General features: G+C 54.0%; 1 protein-coding gene across 1 annotated transcript in view; it reads right to left on the minus strand.

Annotated features, from left to right (window-relative positions):
• The window catches only part of ARVCF (ARVCF delta catenin family member), a 39,141-nt gene extending 21,073 nt beyond the window's left edge, over nt 1-18,068 (minus strand). The window contains exon 1 of the mRNA XM_090257325.1: nt 18,015-18,068. The gene's annotated coding sequence lies outside the window, so the exon portion shown is untranslated. The remainder of the gene's footprint in view (nt 1-18,014) is intronic.
• Between the last annotated feature and the right edge of the window lie 7,838 nt (nt 18,069-25,906).

The following is a 25,906-nucleotide window of genomic DNA, read 5'->3' on the forward strand; positions in this document are numbered from 1 at the left end:
CCCCTCACCCCTCCACCCAAGTAGGACCTGAGCTTAGAGACACAGCACAGCGGGCAGCACCTGAGAAGGCCCAGCTCTGCAAGGCAGACCAGCTGTAAGCGCAGAGCCCCATAGAGGAAGGGCTCGTGCTAGGCTTGGCCACACTGATGCTGGCTGGGCCAGGCACACTGTCAGGAATGTGGCTGCACCTCGAGGTGAAAGGACATCACAGAGTCCAGTCCACTGTAACACCTGGGGAAACTGAGGCCCAGAGAGGAAAAGAGGTCAGTGTAGGTCCCAGAAGCTGCTCTTCATCTCCCCAGCACCAGTCACACAAATAACCTGTCAGTGTGACCTAGAGGAGGGACAGTGAGGTCAGCACAGTGGGAAGAAAAAACTGAACTCCTGTTGGGAGAAGTTCTGGTACCCACAGAGAGGTGGGGGTGCAGTGAGCAAGATGCCAACCCGGTCCTCTGGCCAGCAGGGAATAAGGGCAGCAGTGCGGCGTGCACAGAGCCATGGGCATGCAGCCTCGCACACACCTACCACTGCCTGTGCAGGGGTCCCAGACACACCTGCATGTGGTGGCCACCAGGCCTTGAGCACAGATCAACTAAACCTGGCTGGCCCCAGATGGGTGTTGTGGGCCCTTCCTCCCTCGAGGGCAGCACAGGGCAGGGTGGAGGTCAAAGCAAGTCAGCCTTCAGCCAGCCTTGATTGTAGCAGGGCAGTGAGACCAAGGACACTCATATGAGGGGAAGGTGTGCCCTGGGAGGTGGTGATCAGGACCCATGGGACAGCTGTTGGCCTCATGGCCAGGAGGCAGGCTTCCCCTCCCCCCACCCAGCAGGACCAGCCTGCACTGCAGACCCTGAGGATAGCAGGCAAGCGAGCAGCCTTAGCCTCTAGCCTTCCTGCCCTGGACCCTCCAGCCTTCCTGCCCTGGACCCTCCAGCATGCCCTACCTTGCTCTGGCTGGGGCCTGGCCAGGGGCCCAGAATTCTGAGGCTATAGTGAGAAGGTGGCCAAACCCTACACTGCCCAGTTCTCTCAGCTGGAGCTAAATGACTGTGTGTCTCCCAGGTGACACCCTCAAACGCCAGCTAGCTTGAGGGTGCAGTGCCCCAAAGGAGAGTAGAGACCCCAAGTCCTGGGCCAATGCCCTCTATTCTGACCTGAGAGTGCACCCCCCCTGCCTGCCTATGAATAAGGGCGGCAAACCTTGCAGGCTGCAGCCTCGTCACCTTGTTGGCCTAAAGGGCAGCCCTGGCATGTGCAGGAGACTGGGGGCATCTAGGAACCAGGCCCACTCTTCTGACATAGTAGCTTCCCCAGGTCCCAAGTGTGTAGAAGCACATGTGGGCACAGGTGACCCAGGCCATCACCCCAAAAGCAGCTTTTCTGATGGTAACTCAAAATGCTGTTTTTATATTAAAACAATAAATATGTAATGACATGAAAGGCAAAATGTGCATGAATTTTAAGATCAACCATGAGACTTCAAAGATGTTTTCCCAAGCCTGGCCCTGGGGTAGGGCCCTGATCCTGGGTAGTGGTAGGCACCAGACTCACTCCTGCTGTGTCCCAGGCAGCTCTGGAGGCAGGTAGGGACCTGTGGGACCTTGGCTGAGCCTCAGTCCCCTCCCTGGCTGATGTCATCACAGCCACCATTCACCTGGGAAGGACCCTGCCTGTGCTGCCTGCAGGGCAGACCTATCACAACCCGAACCCTGGCCCCAGCCACCACCTTTGCAAGTCACTTTTCACCACACACACCCGCCTGCCCATGGAGGTAATTTAACAAGAAGACAGGAACAAACATGCCATCCAGAGACAGTCTTGCCTGTCTCAGGGCAGGAGTGGAGGTGCTCAACCTGGGGAAAGCCTGTCCAGATTTGGGCACCCAGGAGTGAACCCAGGTGGATGGACTGATGGGTGGGTGAAGGAATGCAAGTACAAAGGCTAGATGGAAGGGGAATTTAATGAACGAGTGAATGGATGTGTGGATTGCAGAATAAGTAGGTCATTGTATGAGAGCATGGGGGTAGATGGGTGGGCGGGTGGACAGGCAGATACTAGGCAGTTGGCGAGTGGATGAAAGGATGGGTGGAGGAATGGGAGCCTGGCTGGAGGAATGAGTAAATGGACAGTTGGGTGGGTGAATGAGTGGGCAGGTGGGCAAGAACGAGGCTCTGAAACACGGCTGGGAGGAGGCAGCCCTGCTTCCGAGCCTTCTGGACACAACTATAGACAACACACTCCATCAGGCAAGAGAAGGCACTATCGGAGGAACCAGGGGGATGACGGTGATCCTTCTTCTGGAACCTAAGCCCGCATTTGACATCTTCCTGTTAACCCAGGCATTCCTCTTCACAGGGAGTACAGCCAAACCCTGCTCCAGAAAATCAAATTACGGGCCCTGAGTCCACTCTGGGTTGAGAAATTTCCTAAGGGTCAGGCCAGCAGGGGGAGGTAGGCAGGAGGGTTGGGCTCCAATCCTGACCCCTCCGGGGCTATCTGTCAGTACACTGCCTGCTGCCCCTGTCCACCATGCGGGGAGAAAAGAGATTGGTCATGGTTGCAGCTTCCACACCTCATACCCTCACCCACCTAGAGGGGGAGGAAGTAGTGTGAGCAGGAGTAGATGAGCAGAACCGAGGCCTGGTGGTGCTGAAGTCCCCTCTGCCATTAGGGCATCATAGCTCCACCTCAGCACTGCCAGCAAGAACATTTGTTCCCTGCACCTCTGGCCAGGCCTCGTGGGTGCCCATCTTTATCCTGTCACCCCCTGCCACAGGGATAGCTTCTGGTCAACCTACAGGGGCAGACGCTGTGCCAAGGCTGGGACAGAGACGGAACAGGAGGCCTGGGCGTGGGGTTCACACAGTGGGAGTCCTCATCCATCCATTTGTCCCAGCCAGGACCACTGGGTCACTAACAGTCAGTGCAGGATCTGGGGTGCCTGAGTGGGACCTTAAAATACTGGAAGAAACTGCCAAGGAAAGATGTACCAGCTGGACTTCATGAGAATGAAATATTTCTGTGCATCCAAAATAAAAGTCATTATTGTGGTTATAGTTTTGTTTTTCAAGAGACAGCATTTACAGTAGCACATGTATAGAACATTTCAGACAATGACTTTACTTCTAGACTGATTTCATCATGGCAGAAGCTGGGAGGGGTACATGGGAAAGCATCACACTAGTCTCTCCACCTCTGCGTTTGTAATTTTCCATAATAGAAACTAAGAGAGAAAAACATAAAGACAACCAAAAGGTAACTGACACACTGGGATCAGGTCTTGGCACTATCCAGTAGTAAAGTGATATCCTTTGTCTATAAAGTGCTCTTATAAATCAGTAGGAAAAACCAAAACCCCAACTCAAAGTAGGTAATGGTCATGAACAGGGGATGTGGTCAGAGAGACAAGATGCAATGAACGTGGAAACAACCGTGTGCATAAGCACGTGCACAGAAGACTGACAGGAAGGAATTCATCTCAGGCTGCAGTGGCTCTAGGCCCCTCGGACCCAGGCCAATATCCTAGGAGGAGCATGAGCTCCGGCTATAATCAGACCCTAAGAAAAAAACAGGGCAGGTGTGGGGTGGGTGGGGCAGTGGAGAGCTACAGGAGAAAAATTGGGACAAATGTAACAGAACAACAATAAAATAACAAATTTAAAAAAGAAAGAAAGAAATGGGAAAAACAGACCAAATGAGAGAGAAAGCTGAGGAATTCAGCTCCCCAGGGCCTGGGTGGGGCTGGGCTTTGCCAACGGCTGCCCAAGGGAAGCAGCAGGATTTTCAGGGAGCTGGGAGAGCCATAATCACATTCAGCCTGGAAATTAGGTTTCCCCAGCAGAGGAGGCACCCCTACTGCATTGAGCCATACACCATGGGGAATTGGGGGGCAGAGACAGCCCCTCAGTGACTTCCTTCTGCCCGAAGGCTGTGCACATGGACCCCCAGCAGCACACATCCCATGATCACATGGAAGACAACTCCCACATGTAGGGAGAATAGTCTGGGGCTGTTCATCCCAAGAGGTTTTTGCCCTGTGCTAATGGGGCACCCTAGGTCAAGCACTGGTCAGCCCCAGGGCATGGGAGCCACTTGGCAGGTGATCCAGAAGGACCGGGGCTGTAAGAAAGGGCCAAATGCAGGAAGCTCAGGGTCAAATCCAAGCAAGGACACATCTGGGGGCCAAAGGAACATGAGGTCTGAGGAGCTGAGAGCCTGGGGCAGGGCCTGGGGCTGGGGAGTGTCCAGGTGACTGCAGGTCAGATGTAGCAATGGCAGGGAGTGACCGGTGAGCATCCCGGCTGCTGTCCCTCCTCGATGGGAAACCCAAACCACAGAGAACTGCCACCAGAGTCTCCTAAAGGGTCTGGGCCTGAGATTCCCACTGGGACAGATCACAGACTGTGCTTGCTGGGCCAATTGTGGGACCCCCTTCAAGTCTCCATGATTCCCTGAGACCCGCCTCTCAGTGAGGATTCATGAAATGGGGACGCACAGCAGCCCCCCCAGGTCCTAGGCTGGAATTCCAGGCAGCCCCCTCACTGCTCCTCCTGCAGTTGACTCAGACCGCAGCTGCAGCCACGCCCCGAGGGCTGTGCCTTGCAGGCTCCGAGTGTGGGCATGGGCAGCAAGGACCCACCCTCTCTTTGGTCGCTGCAGCAGCCAGCCCAGGAGTACCCCGAAGCCCCAGGGTCGGGGAGCCATGGGGCTCCAGGCAGAGAGGGTTGGGGGCTGGCAGTCAGTCCTCTCACCACCTGCACTGACAGCCCGCCACTCCAGTTACAAATGTGAGCGGGGAGCCTGGGGTGTAAAGGAGGGGTCAAACCCCAAGGCACCCACTGTGTGGGATCAGCTGGCCCCTGCTTCTATTGCCTCCCCTACCAGGCACCCAGCATGCCCCGTATGGCTCCCGCAAGCCGTCCAGCAGAGTCCTGCTCACCGCCCCCTTCCACCTCAGGAAGAGCAGAGCAATGTGGTGGGGGAGGAGGTTATGAGGGCCCAGCCTCAGAGACCCACCTCACCACACTCTGGGGTCAACACAGGGACCCAGGCATTCCCGAGGGGCCTGAGGTTCATAGCCAGGCTGTGATCAAACCCAGACAGATCTGATAGCAACCAGGGCCTGAGAACCCAGCCCTACAGGGGGGGCCAAGGGATCCCTGAGATGCTCTGATGGCCCCAGTGTGGCACAGCGGGGACAGCTGTCTAGCCAGGCTGAGGGCCGAAGCTGGGCAGTGCAGCCGTCACCCACACTGGCCACTGGCCTGTGCACACCAGTGTCCTCTGACTGGAATGCCCCTTTCCCCCTACACGGTGGACCCCCTTCTTCCAGGCCCCTCTGTTGCTATGGCAACATCCAGGCCTCTCTGGGAGGGACAGAGCCTCTTTGTGGTGGTACAAAGCCTCTTTGAAGGGCAATGGGGTTACAGCCCCTGGGAGCCTGTGGCCAATAAGCCTCTGGGGGGTGGTGAGACAGTGCCCCTCAACCCATCACCCCCCATTATAGAGTCAAGGAAGCTGGGGCAGCAGAATCTGAGAGTTAGGGGCTAGCCCCCACCACCCCACCCTACGCTGCTGCCAGAGCCACCTGCACCAACTGCCCATGGGAGGGCCCCTGGGAAGAGCCCCATGGCCCCAGGGAGTGGCTGTTTGCTGGGGGCTGGGGGACTTTCCACTGTCTTCCCCATCTTGTGACAAGCGGTGCCCACTGCCTAGATAAATGGGAAAGGGCATAGGCAGCCAGGAAACTCCCGCCTCACTGGGAACCAGGCCCAGGACCCAGTAGGAACAGGGGACAGGAAGTCCTCGACACTGGCAGGTAGGGTAGGCTGATCAGATGGCAGGAGGCCTGGGACCAGGGCAGCTGAAGGGACTGCGCATAGTGCCTACCCCCACCAACCAGTTCACTGTCCCTCGCTTCTCCGGCTGGCTGCCCTGCTGTAGAGGTCCCCGCCTTTGCGTGCCCGCCCTGAGGAGAAGTCTGCCAGCTAAGCGGTGTGCCCTGGGGCAGACTTACTACAGCTACAACCTTGGGACAGGCTTGGACAAAAGGAAGCCTCACTGTGGCCTGGCTTACTCCAGAGTTGGGGAGAAGGGCCCCTGAGGGCACGGTTGGTCCAGGGCACAGTGACGGACACACAACAGAGAGCCTCCAACTCAGCGTGTCTGTCCTGTTTGTACCCCAGCTCCACAGTCAGGGAAGCTTACCCCAGCAGGTTCCCTGCCAACCCCTCTGGCCCTGGAGGCGGCCCTGGCCCAGGAGCCCCTCCCTGTCCTAGCCCACATGTTCCTCCCACCCCAACTGCTGCTGATCAGGCACTTGGCAGGGCCCCTGTATGTTGGGCCCCCTGCCGGGCCAGCCCTCCCCAAGCGACCTCAGTCTGACCCACTGCAGCTTTGCTCACTAAGCGCCTGGGGTGGGGGGTCACAGACCCAGGCAGCAGTATGAGGCGATAATGACCCCAGGACAGATTCGCCCCTTTGTGGGCAGATCCACACAGGTCCCAGGAAGGGGAACAAGGGGCAGCCCTGACACAGCAGTGCCCCTGCCAGTCAGCAAGCATCCCTGTGCCCCTGTGTTGGCCCCTACTTCACCCTCCGGGCCAGCTTTCCCATCAGCATTCTTGCTAGCTGCTGACACTTTCAGGCAGCTGGACGTGCCCGCAGGGACCATTAGCAGCAATACCCAGTCAATCCTCGCCATAGCCCTGGGAGGGAGGCGTGGCTGTGGGGACCCCAACATAGCCCAGCCTGGGGCTTTGCCAGCCAGGGAGTCAGGGCCTGCGCTCAGCTGAATCACCCCGCAGCTCCAGAAGGAGGTGGTCCAGGAAGAGCGAGATGTATGGGGAAATTAGCCCTCGTTTCCGCCTTAGGGAACAATGTTGGGGACTCAAGCGGGGAGATTCCACTTGACTCCACCTGCGTGGCACTCACAGCCTAGTGAGAGGCACAGGGCCTACAAGTAGGTGTCGGGAACACCCTCCCGCTGCTGTGGGCAGAGGCAGAGTGGATGTGGCTGCCAGGTTCTGCATGGATCAGAGGTAGGCACTCCGTGGGAAGGGAGGTTCCCTGTCCTTCCAGCCTTGCTCCTGGGCTGCTGCATCAAAGGGCTAAGTTCCATCTGGCCAGCCCTTGCCCAGGGTCCCAAGTGGCCTCTGGCCAGATCTGGCTCCTCGCAGGGCCCCGCAAGGACACCCCTCTCCACCCAGAAACTGAGCTGGATGCCAACCTTGCTGCTCCCAACCCCTCCCCTCTGTCTAGGAGCCAGCGCTGCTGCCCCTGCAGCTCTGAGTGCCCATGGCAACAAGTCCAGACACCACCAACCTCAGGGCCAACAGCAAAGTCCTGCTTTTCATATGCAAATGACCCAGTGGGACTGGGCAGGGGGATGCCCCCCTACCTCCACGCAGCACAGACTTTAGGCCCTGAATGTCTCAGTCTGGTGCCCCCAACCCAAACACATAAACCACAAGAGCCTGCTGGGTACCAAGCTTGTCTGTGGCTGGCCACAAGGAGGAAGAAATACTGCAGAAGGCTTGCTGACTATTTTGGGACTTCCTAAAACGCACCTCGAGCACACGTGTGCAGACATCTACACAATCATGCACACACATACATGCATAGATCTGCTCTGTGGGGCTGCCAATGAGCTTGTCACAGCTGCCCTATAGAGCCTCTCCTGCACCACCAGAAAACGGGTGGTAGGTGGGCTGACAGTCCTGACAGGTCCTTCTGGGGAAGGGAGGGTAGAACTAACTATGGCCCCTTAGCCATTGTAGCTCCTGGTGGGGATCAGTGGAACACCAGGTAAGGCTGCCCCTGCTGAGAGGCCAGGCCTGTTCCTGACAACACAGTCTGCAAGCCCCAGCCTGGTCCACCCTGAGGTCTATCTGTGACAGGTGAGGATGGCTGGGCATGCACAGACCTCCTACAGCACCCCAGCACCCCAAGCAGAGCCTTCTACCCTTGGGGGACCCCAGAGAACTGCCAAATGCTGAAATATATTTATCAGCACAGATATTAGGAAAAAGCTAATATGTGTCTTCAAAAGTTTAAAGACAGCGTTGGACTGATGAACTTGGAATAGACCATAATGAAAAGGAATGATCATCATTGAGAAGGATCCTGTGGAGATTTACAGGAAAGCATGGCAGAGGCAGCAAACAGCAGACATGGCCCAGAAAAAAACCAGATATAGTGAGGTAGCAGAAAGCAAACTTGAGGCAGTTCTTCCAAACCAGCAGAAAATGATAAAGGTTGATAAAAGAGGGAAGACAGGAGATATAAGAAATTAATCCTGGGCCAAGGGTCGACATAACAGGAATTCTCCAAGCAAGGAAGAATACACATGGGACCCAAAGAAAAGGTCAAAAACTGCTCTGAACAGAGATAGAAGGTCTCTAGCAGGGAGGTCATTGTCCAAGTCGGAATTTGAGCTCTGTCCAGAAGACAAGCTGAGAAAGCTATGGACATGTCTATTCCCGGAGTTTATGATTCATTCTCTTTAGCTGATGTTTCCCCAGACTTCTTAAACATGTGGTGTCTGCTCTGCAGTGTGGGAAGGAGGCCTGCCTAGCTTGACGTCCCAGGCCACACTAGGTCTGGGTTCACGTTCTCTACCACGCTGTCCACAGTCCTGGAGACTGTCTGGACATCCACAGATGTCAGCTGCCACACACACCCGCTGCCCACTCATCACCTCCTGTGTTGCAGATGCTCTTTTTCTTTTCAGTTTATTTTTTGTAAGGACTAGCTGACAACTTTGTTAAAACAAAACAAAAATACTGTACCTCCTTAACTCGAGACCTTTAAAAGAGTTAACCTAATTATATTAAGGAGACATTGTGGTGAAGTTCGTGGATTTTCAGAGTCATGATTTGCCGCTCACATGATCAATCTTTCCCTGGGAGGCAGCAAATATGGCTCACCAGAACCATGGACTTTGGCTTTAAGAGACAAAAGGAGGTGAATACCCCGGAATTCGAGAGGCCCAGCTAACCGAACCCAAGCACATTGGGGCACTGCAAATAGAGGATCCAGGCAACACCCCTCAGGGAACAAGGGCAGCTGAGAGGTAAAACTGCATTTTCCAGCAATACAGGGTGGGAAAAAAGTAGGTTTACAGTTGTTCATATGGAAAATGGTGCAATAATTAGTAAACAATAAACTCTGTGTTTCATGTACTCACAACTGTAAACCTACTTTTGCCGCACCCTGTAATATTGACATTCTGCGGGCCTTAAGATGGCTGCAGTTGTCTGTGGGCATCCTCCGCCAGCTGTCTCAGGGGATATTTTTATTGTCTCAGGAAATCTGTGGATCTGTGGACAGATGACTGCACGGGAGTAGGTGTGAATCCATGAAACATAAAACAAAGCCCAACCAATCCAGACACACACACACACACACACACACACACACACACACACGAAGTGATGGATGTGTTAATTAACTAGATGGGGTAAACCCTTCCACAATATATATGCATATCAATCGCCACTATGTGTACTTTAAATATCTTATAATTTTGTCAATTATACTCAATAAAGCTTAAAAAAAAACAAAGGAATACTTTAGCTACCTTAATTTTACAAATTTGGTTGCTTAAAAATAAACTTGAAAAATGTCAAAAAAAAAATCCACACTTAGTTGTGTTTACCATGTCTTTTTCTTCTGTAATATTGTATTTTCTTTTTCCCTTGTACATATACTATTTTTTAAAAGACTTTATTTATTTTTAGAGAGAGGGGAAGGGAGGGAGAAAGAGAAGGAGAGAAACATCAATGTGTGGTTTCCTCTTGCACACGCTCAACTGGGGACCTGGTTCACAACCCAGGCATGTGTCCTGACTGGGAATTGAACCAGCGACCCTTTGGTTCACAGGCCAGCACTCATTCCACTGAGCCACACCAACCAGGGCTACATATACTATTTTTAAATGAAAAGATTATAGGAGAATACTATAAATAATTATACATCAACAAATTCAGTAATCTAGATAAAATGGATACTTTTATAAAAACATAGCATCTACCAAAACTGATCCATGAAGAAATTGAGCAGACAGACCTCTAACTAGTTAAGAAATTGAATCAGTGATCAAAACCTCCTAACAAAACAAGAGCCAGGCCTAGGCTTCATTCGTGAATTCTACCAAATAGTCAAAAAAGAATTAACATCAATCTTCCTAAAACTGTTCTAAAAAAATGAAGGAAAGGGAATACTTCATAACTCATTCTATGAGGCCAGCATTACCCTGATACCAAAGCCATAAGAGAAAACTATGGACTAGTATTCCCTATGAACATTGATGAAAAAGTCCTCAACCAAATACTAGCTAATTGAACTCAGTGGCATATTAAAAATCTTGTACACCATGACCAAGTGGGACTGATTCTTAAACGCAAGGATATGATATAATAATCAATCAACATAATGAACCACATTAACAGAATAATGGAAAAAAGATAATTTCAATTGATGTATAAAAAGAATTTGACAAAATTCAAAACTCTTTCATGATTAAAAAATAAAACAAACTAGGAGTAGAAAGAATCTATCTCAACATAATAAATAAAGATCATATATGGAAAGCTACATCATACTGCACACGCTAGATATCATACTATACACACACCACAGCTGACACCAGACTCAGTGGTGAACAACTCAAAGCTTTTCTCCTAAGACCAGAAAAAGGCTCAGGTTCCTGCTTTTGCCATTTCTGTTTAACATAGTACTGGAAGTCTTAGTTAAAACAATTGAGCAAAAAAATAAATATAAATAAATAAATAAATAAATAAATACGAGATATCCAAATTGGAAAGGAAAAATAAAATTATTTGTTTGCAGACAACATGATCATATACGTAGAAAATCCTAAAGATTTCACAAAAAACTTGGAACTAATAAACAAGTTCAGTAATTCATAAACAGAAATCAGTTATCTTAACAATGAACAATCCAAAAAAGAAATTAAGAAAATTATTTCATTTATAATAGCATCAAAAGAGTAAAAGAGAGATAAATTTAACTGAAAAGAAGAAAGATTTGTACAATAAAAACTATAAAATATTGCTGAAAGACATTAAAGAAGATCTAAATAAATGGAAAGACATCCCATTCTCATGGATTAGAAGACTTGATATTATCAAGATGTCAAAGCAATCTACAAATTTAATGCAGGGGTGGGGAGGGGAGGGATACATGAGGAGGGAGGGGCAGACTCAGGTGTGTAGGCTGCAGAGGGGATAGGGATGTGGGGATCAGGGAGCTGAGGAGTCAGGAGTGTGGGAGAAAGTGGGAGTACAAGGAAGGAAGGGTAACCGGGGTGGGGGGCGGGGGCTGCTGGGAGAAGAGGACATGCTTCCCCCTTGCCCTGTCAGACTCTGGTCACAAGGTCCCCAAAGTGGGCAGACTGGAAGGTCCACGGCCTGCTGCAAGGGGCACAGCTGGTACCTTCAGCACAGCCCTGCAGTCCTCACTCAATCATGGGCCTCTGAACAGGGCAGAGTGGGGGCTGGGCGCTAGGTGCCTTGGACACTGTCCCTCCAGCTGTGTGCAGATGGGACTCACTCTTACTACCAGAGCCACTTATGAGCCCTCCCTGAGGGTCCCAGTTGACTCAGAGGTGATCATCTGCAGGAATGCTGGTACCACCAGGCCTCCAACTCCCAAGAGGAGGGACCAGGCTGGGTGGGGCCAAGGAAGCGCACAGGACCAGGACTGGGGCTGGGGGAGGCTGAGCAGGAGCTGGCAGCCCCAGTCCTACTCTGCACTGGCCACAGAGCCGGGGACCAGCCTGTCCTCCTGATCACTCGCATTCCTCAGCACAGCCTGGGAGTGGTGTCACCTCACACATGCCTGCTGGGGCACCTGGGCTGCCACGCCACAGGTGGGGAAACAGAAGTGGGAGAGGTGTGGCTCCCTGCGCTGTCTGCCTTGGAGGGGGTCTGTCTCCTGTGCAGGTCCCTGGGGCGAAGTGGGCTCTGTCTTAAGACAATGGGCCTGGGTGTCTCTCAGAAGAAGAGCTGTCATGGGCCCCCCTCAGGCCGCTCTCAGGCCTTGCTCTAGTCTGATAATCCCACCAAGGCTCTGCCCCAGCGTACACACACACACACACACACACACACACACACACACACACACGGACCCGCCTGGATCTCAAGGTCAAAGCAAACCCAAGTTGTTTAATACAGAAAAACAGCTCTGGGCACAAGATGTTTACCTCAGCAGCCCCAATGGTGAAGGAGAGGTGTCCATGGTGGAATGTGTTCGCCTGGCTCTGAGCTGCAGCAGCCACTGTGCAAACCCCGCAGACTTACGGGGGGCCGGCTGTCTGGGGAAGTGCAGAGGCCCAAAGGGGAAGGGCGAGAGGTCAGGGGAGAGCAGTGGCAGGGTCTGCACAGTGAGGGTCACCCACTCTCTTGTGTTGGCAAAGCAACAACATGGAAGAAGCCGGCGAGGGGAACGGGGTGTCCCAGCCCCAGCAGCTTAAACCTGCCCACACAGAGACCACCTCCCTGGGGGCCTAGGAGGGACTGCCAGTGCCAGGATGCACGGGTGGGAGAGGCGTGATTTCTTTTCCTTTCTTTCCTGTTTTGTCTACATCTTATATAAACAAGCACATATTGGTTTATAATTTATTAGAAAGGCAAAACAGGAGACTCTGGTGCTACTGCCACTTAGAGTCTGTGGGTTTGTCCTGTGGCCTCTCCCTGGCTCTCAGCCCTCAGGGGATCCTGGCCCAGTGGAATTTAGGAGGAACCTGCGTGGCATCATTGAGGCCTTGGCCTTGACCCCGGGCCTGGGGTGACAAGAGGTGACAGGAGATGCTGATTTGTGAAGGGTGGGCCTAGCCAGGGCTGAGACCCCTCCATCTACGCCATCCAGACTCTTCAGGGGCCCAGGCCTCAGTTTCCCCATCTATACACTGAGTACCTTTTCTGCCCAGCTCTGGGGCCCAGATCCCACAGGCCAGAAGAGGCCACAGGGGCGCCTTTCCCTCCAGGGCACAGAGCAAAAGCTTCCCCAGAGGACAGGTTTGGCAGCACCTCCCCAGCCTCATTATCTCACAAAATGCAGACGGCAGCAAGTCCATTCAGAGGAATGAATGGCCTAATTAGGTTTTCAGGAGAGTGAAATATTTTGAAAAGAAAAAGTTTAACTAACACATATTCAAAATACCAAGCTCAACAACTGCAAACATCAACCTGGCAAGATGCACGATGGGGGTGGGGTGCCTCTGGTTCCCCAACCGTGGTACTGAGCAGCCTTCTCTGTGGGCAAGAGAAGCAGAGCTGTCAACTCCAGGTGCTGCAGCTGAGGGTCCTGTTGGGACAGGGCCACCCAGGACCTGGGGGTATGGAGGCCCCTCAGCAGCCTGATGGTCCAGGGGGCTTCACAGGCAGCTCTCCGGAGGACAGTCCAAGAAGGGTAACAAAGTAGAACAAGTCCAGAGAACAGCTCAAAGCTGACCGAGGCCACAGTGACAGTGAGAGGTCCCTGGGGAGGCCATAAGAGAAGTGCACAGGGACAGGGGATGCGCTGGGAGGAGAGCGATGGGGCTGGGAGGCCGTGGTAAACACGCCCAAACAGCCACTGTGGGCTCACAGAGACTGCCCAGGAGGACCCGTGGGCAGAGCATGGCCGACCTTAGCAGGCTGGCCCCGACGCTCTGTCCACACCACCAGCTGTGAATCACCCTGAGTGAGGACTGGCACAGCCAGAAGCTGGCGTGGCACTCACACCATAGCTGCAGTGGCCGGCACGGAGCCCTTCATGCGGCCTGTGGGATAAGCAGAGTCAGGGCCTGCACCCAAGTCGTGCCGCGTGCGTGTTCTTCCTCCTGCCTCACCTGAGACACGTGGGTTCTGGGGGTGGGAAGGAGCTTGGGGCTGTGGTCTTGGCTCCTATTTCTCACGTTGAGCCCATGTGGGGAATGACCCACAAGTCCAATCACAGAGGCCCCTGGGCGCCTGGCTTAGAACAGCCCACTGGTGAGAGGGCAGCCGGCCAGCCTGTACCAGGCTTTCCAGCCATGTGGGCAAGGTCCCTGCGTGGCAGGCAGACTGGCTGACCACCACAGCCCAAAGGCTGAGATACAAACAGGACGCACGTGATCACCTAGCCTGGTGGTGCCACCGTCTGTGGTCATGAGGATGCCAAACCCATAACTCTTGAGGAAGAGGCCAGTTTACTCCCCACAGCATGACAAAGCCGCCTGGGCAAAGGACACCACACGTGAAAGCCCATGAACGCTGTCACCAGGAGACCTATGCCCCTCACTGCCGGTGGTTCCAGGGCTGTCCCTCGCCATAGGTGTACACAGCAGTCAAAGCCTGGATGTCTACAAAGGGACCTGGTCACCTTTGGAGCTTCTGAGGGGGCTCCACGATGGTGGGGACCTGTCGCAGTAAGGAAAGGTGCTCAGGGGGGCTGTGAGCCCACAACACAGGGGAAACAGAGCAGGGCGTGCACGGGCCCGCACAAGACACACACCCATGCAGGGAGGGCCAATGTGCTCCAGAAAGAATGGGCTTCAGGTGAGTGCCCAGAGCGGGGAGGACCCAACAGAGTGGACTCAGCATGTCCCTGCAGAGTAAACATGCAGGAAGACTGGCTTCTGAGAACAAAGGCTGATCATGGGAGGCCCCGATCTGATGTTCTTAGCAATCCAGTGGGTGCTGGCCAAGGGCCGGGTGCCTGCCGGGGGCACAGCAAACCCGAGGACACATTATGCAATATTTCTAATTAATGGTTACAGAAAATATGAGTCAAGAAACAGTTCGGCAAGCTCCCCTCCCAGGAGCATGCCCGCACCTTTCCCTCCCCCGCCTTCTTCCCCCACAGGCGTACATCTCCTAACTCTGAAGAACCCCACGAGACTTGCAACCAGGGAAGCAGTGGGCAGCAGCAGCTCGTCCTGGGCTAACCCCCGGAACCTGTCTCCAAGGTCCCTACTCTATGACTCTCCAGTGAGCTCACAGCAGTACCCGCCTTGGATCACCTCTTTTCCATAATGTTTCTAGGGAGCTAAAGCAGCCCCGCCTCGGCTCTCTCCCATTGCTTCTTTTATTCTAAGCCCTTCCTTGTTTCACTGCTCCAGCTTTAAAAACCACACTCTCAAAATAAAAAAATAGGAAGGAAAGAAAGAAACAGTTCAGATACCTCACATTTATGTCAAAATAAATTCTAGATGAATGAAATCTTGAGCGTAAACACTAAACTAGAAACACCTACAGGAGAGGATCAATGTGGGTTTATCTGGCTACGTGCTAGGGAGGACAATGCCTAGAACAATGGAACAAGTAAACGAGGCAAAAACCCAACAGGTTACACCACAAGATATGAAAAACTTCTGTACCATGTAAACCATCACAAACCACAATTAAAAGGCTGAAACAAATGTGCAACAGGCAGACAGACAAGGGAAGAATTCAGACTTTAATGTGTAAAGACTCATGTCAATGGCCAAGAAACCCTGGTGAGTGGTCGGCGTCCACAGAAGTGCAGCCTTGCTCAGGCGCAAAGGCCGTGCTGAGGGAGGTTTCCCAGGAGGTATCAGCGCTGGCATGACTGCGGCGCAGCGCATCCATGCCTGCCAGGGCCTCTCTTCCTAGGCCTGCATCAACATTACCCTCCATGCTGCCTTTCAGCATCCTGTTCCTTTTTTTTTTTTTTTTTAAGACTTTACTTATTTATATTTAGAGAGCAAAGAGAGGGAGAAAGAGAGGGAGAGAAACATAGATGTGAGAGAGAAGCTTCAATCCGTTGCCTCTCATACGTGCACCAACCGGGGCCTGAACCCACAGTCCAGGCATGTGCCCTGACCGGGAATCAAACCAGCGACCTTTCGCTTTGCAGTATGAAGCCCAACCGACTGAGCCACATGGGTCAGGGCCAGCTCCCCCCTCTTGGCATCCTGCTATACCTCACCATCTTGTAATTTCAGTCTGTTACTGTGTCCTTAGCCAGGCTGGGGACTTCCCCAGGGTGTGGAGGGACCTAATGTGGTCCCAATGCCCAGTGCCCAACATGAAGCTCAATGAGCAGGTGCTAAATGGCTGAAGGTGAGTATGGGGGACACATGGGTGCTTGCCATCAGCCCCCATCCCAACTTAGTCCTAAGGACCCCTCCCCATCCTCCTCTGATGTGGGCAATGCCTAGAACAATGCCTTACCCCAGGGCTCAGCAGAACAAGGAGCCCTTGGCCAGGGCCCAGGTTTGCTTCCCAGTCTTTGAAAGAGTCCCAGCCCAGAGCAAAGAAGACACAAACACTATTATCCATCCCTCCAGTGCTTATGGTAGACATGAACAGTCAATTACCATGGCAGATAAAACAGTCAGTCACCACACTCAAGAAGGGCAGGACAGAAACAGGAGACAGGAGACAGGAGACAAGAAGAGGCAGAGCTGCACAGAGAGGGCCTGAGAGAAACAGGGAGAAAACCAGGAGCAAGAGACAAGAAAGGAAAGACAGGGATAGTAAAAGTACAAGGGCAGTGATAGCAGGCGAGGGTGGCAGGCAGCCTCCTGCAGGCCGTTATCAGAGTGGTCATTCCGTGCCTGGTAGCCTGCCAACCTGAGGCATGGTGGCCTACCAGGAGTTAATGAGGGTGGGGGCCAGCCACCTGCCACCCTCACTCCCAGATGCCACCTGTGCCACAAGAAATGCCATGTCCTGAGCCTTGGATGCAGCCTGAGCTTCTTTAACCCAATCCAGAACCCCTGCGTAGTCCACAGCCTGGCCACTGAGATGCTTGGCTAGAACTTAGTCCTCCCATACAGCCAGATGGGAGTGGATCCCCTGCTCCCACCAGCCCAGTTGGCAGCTTCCCACAGTTGAGGTCCTGGGGAACAGACAAGAAAAGAGCAGGGACCCCCACACCTCTCCTCTGTTGTATAGCCCTCAGCCCAGGACACTCAGGCATCTGGAGGCCAAAGGGCTCCTGAGTCTGTGGCTACTGCTTTCTCGCCACTACATGAACACTGGCTGGGCCAGCTCCTCCACACTGGACACTCAGTGACACTGAGGATCCACAGAGCTGGGTCAGCTGAGCCTCCCACGGAGACAGCGCCCAGTGGGGCAAGGGCAGGGGCAGATCGCTGGGCTAAGGACTGGGAGCCTGCACTGGAAGGACAAGTGACTGGGGACATTCTGGTAAGCCATCTCCACTCTGTAATGCCACTGCACTGCAAGCTCTCACAGACTGGGGTCTCAGCAGGGCACACCTTTGCACCAAAGGGTCTTTGCGGAGACAGGGACCACTCAGCCTTCTGCTACACTTCCCAGCATGACGCCCCAGTCCCCCTAGAGCTGTGATTAACAGAGGAACTCACAACACAGATAACGCCTAAGGCCATGAACAAGCACATGGCATCCCGGCTGTGAGCAGGGCAGTAAGACTACTCAAGTGACTTGTTGTCCGTGGCTGCTTTCGTTCTACAATGACAGACCAGTGTGGCTGTGAGTGGCAGACCTTATGGGCGGCAGAGCTGAAACATTTAGTTTCTGGTCCTGACAAAGCCTGCTGCTTGGCCTCAGCACCCTTCTCCTGGTCCTCTATCATGTGGGCCCATTGCCTGTCCCCAACTGGTGGCTTTTGTCTCCCCTGGCTCCAGGGCCCACCCTGAGCCTTAGGTGAGCTGGGTGGGCTGTGCCAATATCAGACACCGCTGTGGCAGACGTCCAAGCCAGGGTGGGTGGAGAGCAGCCCAGCTAATATCCTGGTCAGCTGGCCCCACTGCAGGCTCGCCCATCAAGCCAGATGTCTAACGGTGGCTGCTGTCCACACTCGGGCCATCAGTGAATCCAAGCACGGGTGGCAGGAGATCCCCATGTCCAGCCCTGTCCAGCCCAGTGTGCTGTGCCCACCCAGTGAGAGGCTGACTGGAAGCGCACACCACTCAGAACCATGGTCCATCCCTCTGTTGACCACACTAGGCCAGCCCACAAGGACATTCTTCTCTTCTGTGTGAGGAGATATCCCCAGGCCAAACCCAGGTCACCTACCTGTCTCAAGGGGAGATCAGCATGTCCCAATACCCATCCTGTCGACCCCAGCTCCTGCAGAGAAACCAGAGGGCACCTCGTGAGGCTCACCTGCCAGGCTGTCTCTTTTGGATGTGGCCAGACTCCTGGCTGGGCACTGTCATCCCTGACCCCCAGGTTGTCCTGTGGTGGTTCTGACAAGCAGTTGCAAGCATTCTTGTACCCACTCAACTGGGATCATCACATCTGCAGTTTGCATCAGAATACCATGGTCCCTTGTGTTTTAACGCTGTTGACTATCCTTCAAAAGTGTGATTGTTGAGCACTGACTAGTGTGACTCAGTTGGTTAGGTGTCATCCTGCAAAGTGAAAGGTCGCTCGTTCAATTCCTCATTAGGGCACATTCCTGGGTTGTGGGTTTGGTCTGGGGGTGTGTATGAGAGGCAACCAATTGCTGTTTCTCTCTCACATTGCTGTTTCTCTCCCTTCTTTCTCCCTCCCTTCCCCTCTCTCTAAAAATAAAGTGTTTTTTTTTTTTAAGTGTGATTGTTGAGTTGCAAACTGATGACAATACCTGTCTCCCAGAAGGCTGAGCGTGCTTCATTGTGATAAACGTCCCAGCAAGGAGAGCTCCCACACCAGTGTCCAACCAGCCCACATAGGGTGTCAAGACCCGCTAGGGATCTCTTCCTCCTGTCCTGCTCCCTCTACCTGTGGGACAGGCCACCCACCTTTTTCTGAGGCTTCCTGAGGCCAGCCCAGTTCCCCAGTCCCTGGACCCCAGGGGCTGAAGCTATTGCCAAGTGCCCTTCACATGCCCACAGAAGTGGGGACAGAGGACCCACATGGCCTTCTGTCTTGGCCAACAACCTGGGGGACACATTTCCTCCTATGTTGAGCCTGGGGATGTTGCCAGAGAGTGTTTGTGTCATGAAAAGGAAACCCAGGGTGGCATAGATAGGTAGGGAGGGTCTGGGCCCCAGATGGGAGGCCATCACCTGGGGGACATGGGTGATAGGAGCTCTCTCCCTCAGCTCTACAGTGTTTTCCAGATTGTTCAGCCTCTGTCCAATCTTCCTTTGTGGACCTCATCACAGCCCCTTCATCAAGAGGAGGAACTTCAAGTCGGGGGGGATCATGAGGTTGGAGGAAGAGCTTCTAAGAGGTGGAGGGCAGAAGCAGAGGTAATGGGAGGGGATAGAGGAGGCTTGGGTCTCCATTCTCAGGTCATCCTTGTCACAGCAGCGCTGTATCAGCCAGGGCAGGGCTGAGCCTAACAAGAGTCCTAAGGCAGTGAACAGATGGACAGACAAACAGATGAACAGACGAGATATGAAAGGAGAACCAGTGATGGGATTTGTGATGAGAGAGCAAGGGGTACCTGTTGTGGGAAGTCTTTCTCACCAACCTTCAGGACTGGTCTGCAGGCTCTAGAGCAGTGGTTCTCAACCTGTGGGTCGCGACCCCTTTGGGGGTCAAACAACCCTTTCACAGGGGTCGCCTAAGACCATCGAAAAACACATATATAATTACTATTGTTTTTGTGATTAATCACTATGCTTTAATTATGTTCAATTTGTAACAATGAAAATACATCCTGCATATCAGATATTTACATTACGATTCATAACAGTAGCAAAATTACAGTTATGAAGTAGCAACGAAAATAAGTTTATGGTTGGGGGTCACCACAACATAAGAAACTGTATTAAAGGGTCACAGCATTAGGAAGGTTGAGAACCACTGCTCTAGGGTCACCTGCCAAGCCAAGGACCCCGTGCTAAGAGCCTTGGGGTCAAGGGAGTCACCATACGCACCCCCAGCTTTGGAAAGGCCTGCTGTATCTTTGACTGAGGCAGGAGCCCAGCACAGGCTGCAAAGGCCAGCCATGAGGCCAGAAAAGCAAGCTATGGGCCCAGAGATACTAGCAACAAGAGGCAGCTTCCGTGGGCACAAAGGGAGCCCAGAGGAGAAATAGGGCTAGGGCTGGGGCTGCTGGGCAGATGGCTTGGGGCCACCCACGGTGGGTGGTGAGGGGCTCAGGCAAGAGTCCAGCAGGCCTGCCTGGGAGCTCGCTTTGCACTCGAGTCTCAAGTCCTGCTGCACCACAGAGAATCCTGATGAATTCTTCCAAGCCGCTGGTCATGCTGGTAACTTGGTGCCTGGTGAAAAGGCGCCCACTTTGGCAGCACCCTTTTGCTCTACAGACGAGGACACTGCGGCAGAGAGAGGCACAGCCCCTCCCTGAGTGGCTCGTTTGGAGTCCTTGCCTGGGCCCCTTGGTGATGGCAGGGCCAATCTGTGGAGCAGGGAGGCACCTGGGGCATGTGACTAAGGAGTCCTCACTCTCAGGGCAGTGCAGGTGCAGGGCCCATCCCTTCCTGTGTTTGCCTGATGCTCAACCACCCCGCCATCCAGACCTCTGGTCTCTTCTGCCTGCACCAAAGATGTTGAGAGGCTCTGGGGGGTACAGAGGGGCCTTGCCCCAGAGATCCTTGCTCCTCTCCAATAGTACACACAGAACAGGCAACCTGGAGAAAGCAGAGCTCTGGCCTCCCTACCAGGTGGGTGCCTCAGGAGGGGTCCTGGGTGGAGCCAGTCTTGCCTGTCATGATGGTCCTGGGGGCCCTCTGGTGGCCTCACTCAGTTTGCTGCAGCTTTGCTCCAGAGGCTGCTGGACCCTCAAGGTCCACTGGAGCAGGCCCATGTCTGACTCAGGATTGGGGGAGGGGAAAGGGAGGAACCATATAGGTGATGTAATTGTCCACCAGCTCTGGGCTCATCTTCTGACCTGTGAAATAGGTCAAGATGTGCATCCCTTCCAGTTGGGAAGGCCCGTGAAAGGATTCCTCACCCCGTGTTCCCCCTCTGGTTACTCTATAATTCAGGGGCTCCTGCGGAATGGCCCAAGACCTCATCCTAATCCTCATGGAAGCTGGCAGCAAAATAACAGATGACTTCCTCCCACTTGAGCCACATCAAGGAAGTTCCCAGAATCCCTTATGCCCCTCCGACCACCCCCCCTGCAGCATTCCACAGTGCTTGTCCCCAGGGCCCCCACCTTCCTGCCCTGGTTCTTCACCCCAGCTCTGCCCCCTCCCTCTCTCTGCTGAGGCCAGGCCAGGTCACAGGGCAGATGCTAGGGGCTGGCTGAGGCTCTGGCATGTCTGGTGTCCTTGCGTCCCACCCCCAGATGTGCTTCAGTTCTTGGCTCCTCTTGGAGGCAAAGAATCCTGCTGCTCATGCCCCCCCCCCCAAGCCTGTCTCTTGGGGTAAAGGAGGCACAGTGAACCCACAATAAAAACTTATGCAACAAAAACAGGAATGGAGATAGATGCAAAGGGACACTGGACTAGGAAGAGACCTGAGGGTCAATCTCTGGAAGGGGCACTATGTAGTCCAGATGTGACACGAGGTGGGGACAGCTCTAACTTAGTAGGACTGAGGGCTGGGGGCTGGGCCCAGTTCATCCAGAGGGACTTGGTCATCAGAGACTGGTGTCCTGTAGAAAAGCCAGTGAGGAAGAGCAGGGTGGGCCTGGCTTGGCTGTACTCATGTGACCCTCCTCTTCAGACCAGGACCAGCGTCTCAAGCACAGAGAGTGCTCTGTGCCCAGCTCTGTACTAGATGCCAGCAGACCACAGACTTGCAGGGATGACAGGGGACAGACATGGTGCAGTGGATGGGATAGAGCAAGGCTAGGGGAAAGCACACCTTCTGGATTCATGGCCACACATTGTGGCCAAACTCGAGGCCTGGACCACTCACTCAGAAACTGACCGGCCATGGGCCCAGCATACTGGGCAGAGGGCTCTGACTGTCCCTGTGTCCAGCACCATCCCAGAGAACACTGAGCACAGGACAGGCAGGACTTGCTCAGGACAGGCAGATCTCTGGCAGCAGCCTGGATCTGGGAGTGGAGGCAGAACAAATTGGGGGCTCCCAGCATGCCCCTGGGAGCATGGTTATTAGGCAGGTTGCCCCCACAGGCACGAAGCTGCTCATCCCCTGAGCACCTAGATTTGTAAGTCCTGACCTGGTGTTGCCCTGCACAGTGACATGGATGGCAAGGGAAAGGGGCACAAGCAAGGGGTCACTGACTGAGGTTACATTAAGAATTTATCTTAAAGGATCAAACCTCATTGGACGCCTTTTACTCTTAACGTTGTTTCTAAAAACGTGGGTCTAACGTGAGTGGGAACCGGAGCAATGCACTCTGCATAGGTTAGAAATGGTGATTGTTGTAAGTACTCAATATTTAATTATTTAGTGGTTTAAATGGAAGACTGGGGAATCCCAGGTTGCCGGTCCATGGCAACACCGCAAGCAAACCCGGACTGAGTAGCATCGCGAGTGGGGACGACGTTGTTCCGCTAGGGGTCCGGTGTCCCACCGAGGCAGCGCAGGGGGCGTGAAGGTGGGAGGTAGGGACCGCAGGTCGGGGCACCGCGCAGGGACCCCGGGCAGCGTCCCCTCTTTTGTCCTCTAGGCGGCGGAAGCAACAAGGCACGGAAAGAGCCCCTTGGCTCCACTGTGCCCCGGCCCTTCCCGGTGGCGCAATGCCCCAGGAAAGTTCCCCGACCCCACCGCCCCCTCCGGCGGTTGGAAAGTTTCCGTAGTTGCACAGCCCTGGCTACAAGGCTCCCGGCGTCGCGTGGTGCAGGAGACCAGGCCAGTCCGGCAGGGCCCAGAGGCCACGTACAAAGGAACCTGCCCCCACCAGTAGAGGGTCTAGCGCTCTGGAGCGCGGAGGAGGTGCGGCTGGGGCGGATCTGGGTTCCGATACCCAGCCCTGGCCCCCGCCCGGACTCTAAGCCAAAGACACCGCCCCGACCCGCCCCTGCCAGGCCCACACCTGCAGCTCCAACCCATGGCTCCCCGCGGCCCCGCCCTCCGGCCCCAGCCTACCTGGAGCGCGGCTTGGGCGGCTCCGCAGCGCGGCCCCCGCCCTCAGACTGGCGTCCCCAGGTCCCTGAGTGCCCAGGACGCGGCAACCCAGGGAGCGCTGCAGGTGCCCGTTTCCAGGGCCCTGGGTTAGACCCGTGAGGGGACTGACCCTCCTGGGCCCAGAGCTCAGCCCCGGGGCAGCCCTCACGCCCCTCCAGTGGCCCGTGCGCAAAGCGGACCTGGCCAGCTACTCGGCTCTACGTCCCGCCCCATCCACCCATAAATTTTTCCATTGGTCCGGAGACCCGGCGCGGCCCGGCAACCGGCGTCGATTGGCCGGGCTCGGGGAGACACCAGCTTGCCATTGGGCCATCTGGATATCTGTCTCGACCGACACCGGCTCCCTTATACAGCGGCGGAGGCCCGGCACCTGCCTGGACCGCTGCTGCTGCGGCGGCCGCGGCCGCGGGCTGTTCCCTCCCGCCGGCTTTCGAGGACATCCTCGGACCGTCCGCCCCGAGCGGGAGCTGGCAGGACTAACGCCCCTTCCCCGAACTCTGGCCGCATTGTCCCCATCGCCACCCCCACTTCGCAGGTGTCCTTCACTAGCACCTGCTATTCGCCTGGCATTGAGCGCAACGTCCTCCTTTCTACATCGAATTGTATTCATCACACAACCCCTGAAGGAGAGTTCTGCTGCCATTCCATTTTGCAGATTGGAAACTGAGGGTCAGAGAGAGTCTCACTTGCTTTAGGTCACTAGGACTCAAACCCAATCCATCTGATACCTGGGCCTGGGGGCTCCCCACCCTCATCGCCCCAGGGTTCCCACAGCAGAGACAGGGTGCGGCCTTGGCTCAGAGAGGTTCTCCTGGGTGAGGGCCTGCACGGTTTCCAGGGCAGGAAGGAACCCCTCAGTGAACAAGAGGTTTTCATCTACTATCAGGCCTGAATCTGCAGACACCTTGGGCTCAGCCCACCCTGCAGAGCCCCACAGGACCACCCTCCCTCATATTTCTCATCTCACCATCATAGATCTGAGCCTGGAGAGGAAGAATTTGTGCCCCTACCTGGTGTCCCATTTCTTCCACCCTTCCCTGTGGTCACAGAAGAACACTATGGGGTTCAGCCACCCAGGTTGAATTTAGCAAAGGTTGTATTTCCCCTGCCAAGTGGAGACCAGACACTTGGGTCCCTGCAATGACACAGGGCATACATGTGACCATGAATGGAACTATAATGCTAGGCCAACTCCAGTTAACTTTGTGGTGTGGAGGGCACCAGTAGAGATGCTGCCCATTGGGGATTATTTCGAGGAGATCCTGAAATGGCCCCTTGGCCAGTTATCCTGGCTCATTCTTGGTTCTAAGAATGTTTTATCCACCCATGTCAGGGGCCAGAGTGTTTACCCAATAGTTTCTTGGTCAGAACAAAGAAAGGGAAATGACTTGGGGCTAGAACTCACCACTGGTACCATCACTGGGTCCCCCATGTGTCTTGGAATACAAAGCAAAATGATCCCAGGGGGCTTTCAGAGCCAGGCAGCCACCACCAATCAACTGGTGTTGGCACTTGAAGTGATGGTCATTTAGCACCCTGGTATAGGGACATTGCTCAAAGCTCTGGGAAGGCAGATTGAAGTGTCCCTCTCTGGAACACAAAGGCCCCAAGTAGCAAGACAGCTCTTGTTCTATGGAACCACGTCATCAGTGACATTCTGGCCGAGCTGCCACATAGACAGGGGTTCTCTTTCCTACATTTAGGAGTGGATTTAATTATCCCAGCATTCACTAAGGATCTCACCAAGGGCATTGGACTCTGGTCCTCCTGGGTCCCCTCCTCTTACACTGACCTTGTGGTCCAGCATCACCCCTTCCTCACACACTTGCTAATGGTGGCAAAAGGGGCTGGAGAACTTCTGCTGAGATTGTGCACCTAAATCAGTCCAAGCAGTTACCTCTCTCTCCCCAATTCCTAACAGGGTTCCAGACACCCATCTGCCCCTGAGCTGGATCACCAGCACCTACAGAGGATCAGGGTGGACAATGATATTTCCAAGAGGACTCAGCCACTGTCCAACAATGGGTGCAACATGACCAAAGCTGCAAGTGGGGGTCAAGAAAGTCACAGCAGGAGAGATGGCCTCCACTACTCACTCACTGCCACAGGGACAGTCTCCTCCCTATCTCCCATTCTCTCTTCTCAGCCTCTGGCTGGCTCTGTAGGGATATCCCTAGAGCATGTGAGGAAAGCTCCAAGAAGGAAAAGGTTTCAGCTGGATGTCAGGAAGAATTTTCTAACAGTTGCAGATATTCAGACACCAAAAGCATGGCCACACAAGGGAGTGAGCTCTCTAAGGATATGGAAAGGCAGTGAGCCTCATGCAGCCTTGAGACCCCAGGGTTCAGGTACCCACCTCAACCCATCTCATTGGTCTCACCTGCTTTCTAGCACGCAACGTCACCTAGATTGGAGTTAGTGGTAACAGAACAGGAAGGGATGCTGTGTGTCTTGCTGGGTCTGCCACCTGCTGGCCATGAGTCCTTGGGCATCTGAAGTCCTCTGTTCCCATGCCTGCAAAGCGCTTCTGTTGGGTTCCAGGAGGAACACAGTTAAGAAGGCAAAAGAGTGGTGTGCAATGGGTCTTCAGGGGTGTCATGCAGGTTTGGGTTTGACTCTTGCCTTTGCTGATTACAAGCCAGGCCCTTCTCCTTTCTGAGCTCCGGTTTCCACAGGGCATTAGCACTCTTGAGTCAGGATCAAGGCGCCTAGGTCTTCAATGCCAGGCTGTGAAGCTAATCTAGCCACTTGTCACTTTTTTTTTTTTTAACTTCAAGCAAGCCATGTAACTGTTGAGTCCTAGTGTCTGCATCTATAAAATGGAATGAATGAAATCTGTGTACTGAAACACTGGGTTTAGAGTACTTAGCACACTGTTATTATCCGTAATGTAACTGTCATTCTTGTCATAGTTTGCTGAGTGCCCACTTTGGAGCAAGCCAACTGGGCCCCTGATCCTCCACTTT

This window comes from Furipterus horrens, unplaced genomic scaffold (assembly GCF_987537825.1).
Source record: "Furipterus horrens unplaced genomic scaffold, mFurHor1.1.pri manual_scaffold_11, whole genome shotgun sequence".
Taxonomy (NCBI): domain Eukaryota; kingdom Metazoa; phylum Chordata; class Mammalia; order Chiroptera; family Furipteridae; genus Furipterus; species Furipterus horrens.